The sequence below is a fragment of the Hibiscus syriacus genome, unplaced genomic scaffold (genome assembly GCF_006381635.1).
Source record: "Hibiscus syriacus cultivar Baekdansim isolate YM2019G1 unplaced genomic scaffold, ASM638163v2 tig00111715_pilon, whole genome shotgun sequence".
NCBI classification, from domain to species: domain Eukaryota; kingdom Viridiplantae; phylum Streptophyta; class Magnoliopsida; order Malvales; family Malvaceae; genus Hibiscus; species Hibiscus syriacus.
In genome coordinates this window covers 921,523-923,552 of record NW_024063160.1, presented here as the reverse complement: position 1 = coordinate 923,552, position 2,030 = coordinate 921,523, and positions in this window count along the sequence as shown.

The window sequence follows — 2,030 nt, the reverse complement described above, 5'->3', positions numbered from 1 at the left end:
CGCCTCATCAAATGAACTTTGTTTGAGGCCGATGGCTTCTCGTACATACTGGAGAGAGCCGCCATAAGACCCGCCGTGGTCTTTTCCTTTGCTATGTTAAAAGCAACATTGCGGGATAACGTCAGTCGGATAACTCCGAGGGCTTGTCTGTCGAGAAGAGCCCAATCTTCATCCTTCATGCCCTCTGGTTGCTTTCCTGAGAGAGGTTGATATAGATTTTTCTGGTACAAAAAATCTTCAATCTGCATCTTCCAAAAGCCAAAGTCCGCACCATCGAACTTTTCAATTTTCACCTTCCCTTCGTCTGCAGCCATCGCTCCCACTCGAATCTGGCTTCGTTTGGATCGTTTCTGACAATTCTTGCGAATCACCGTGTATTAGAACACCACCGTCGACAAACTCGTATCGCCGACCGAATTTCACTATTCACGAAATTCACTATTCACGTGAATAGTAATGAATAGTAACCTCGCAGAAAATTTGACAAAATTCACAACCAAAAGCTCTGATTACCAGTTGTTAGGAAAATAAACCGAGTACAAGTAATTTCCCTTTAACCAGATTAGTGAGAATGCGAAATAAAAGCGGAAAAATAATACCCGAAAATTGATAACGGAGTTCAGCCAATTGTGCTTACGTCTCCGGGCTGCTGCAGATCTTTTACTAAGAGAGAAAATTTACAGGTGTTTACAAAACACTCACTACTCACAAGAAAGCTCTCTAGTATAGGAAGAAAGAAATGTTTTGGGATGATATTGAAGCTAAATGGGTAAGGGTATTTATAGTAGAAACTTAGGGACTAATCTTTGAAAATACCCTAAAGTGCAATGACTAAAGTGAATTTACCCATTCCTATTTTCAACAAACATCTACCAAAATTTTACCAAACTTTGAAAAACATTTTTCAAAGAAACATTTACCAAACTTTGAAAAAACATTTTCCAAAGTTGGTTGCCAAACTTTGAAACTTTTAACACGGTCTATGCCAGAACCAAGAATTGCGCTGCAGCTTCACATCTCTCCCCATACACATCTGCAGCAAGAGTGATTCATGGTTCTCACAGTTTCAGCCCTTCTACGCATGTTTCAAGCAATATGGCACTCGGTGCGGTGAACAACCACCCATTTGCTGTGGGGCGGACGCAAGGCAAGGAAGTCCCTCACATCTGAAACTTTTGTGGGATTCAGATAGTCAGACAGCGTAAGAGCAAGGCTCCCCACGTACATAGCATTGTTTTAAGAGCAAGGGAATTGCCCGTCCAGCTCAGTTGGTAAGAGCGCAAGATTCTTAACCTTGTGGTCGTAGGATCGAGTTCCACAGTGGGCAATTCATAATTCTGATTGTCGGACTCTTAACTTGGCGTTAGGGGCAGCCTACCATCCTACCTCCTCCTTACCCCCATTACATATGGGAATAGGGTCAACTAATTTTTTTTAGTGAAGATTTTTTGCAAATTCCGTCCAAGGGTTTGATGACCCGTGTGCTTAGAAGATGTTCATTTTCATGGCTCTGATAAACACGTACTGTAAATAGAGGGATTTATAAATCTGTAAGGTTATGATTAGGCAACTAAAATATATAATTATGTTAACCATATTCATTTTGTGACCTCTTAATACAAGAATATGTTAAGCATATACATTTTTCATATTCTAAAGGAATAGATAATTATGCACTATTTAAGTTTATGTGATAAACTGCTTAAATTTTCTTATGGTCCAAATGTTTGCCAACTAATGCCTGGGGAATTACTATCAAACGGGGGATTGGTCCAAATGTTTAACAGACCTCAACCACCATTCCTGTGACTGATAATGAGGTCCCCCATAAAGCCTTTTAATATCTGTATTTCAGATTTGATGCATTTCTTTTATGAAAACTTGTCACGTCGTAGACGAACCTGCTTATAAATTAAACCCATTCGTATGGGTTGAATTGAAGCAATGAAACTACAATAAATCTGGCCTGGACATGGTATAATTTCATTTACTTTCGGGAAGAACACGGTGCGGAGGAGTTCACGCGCGTA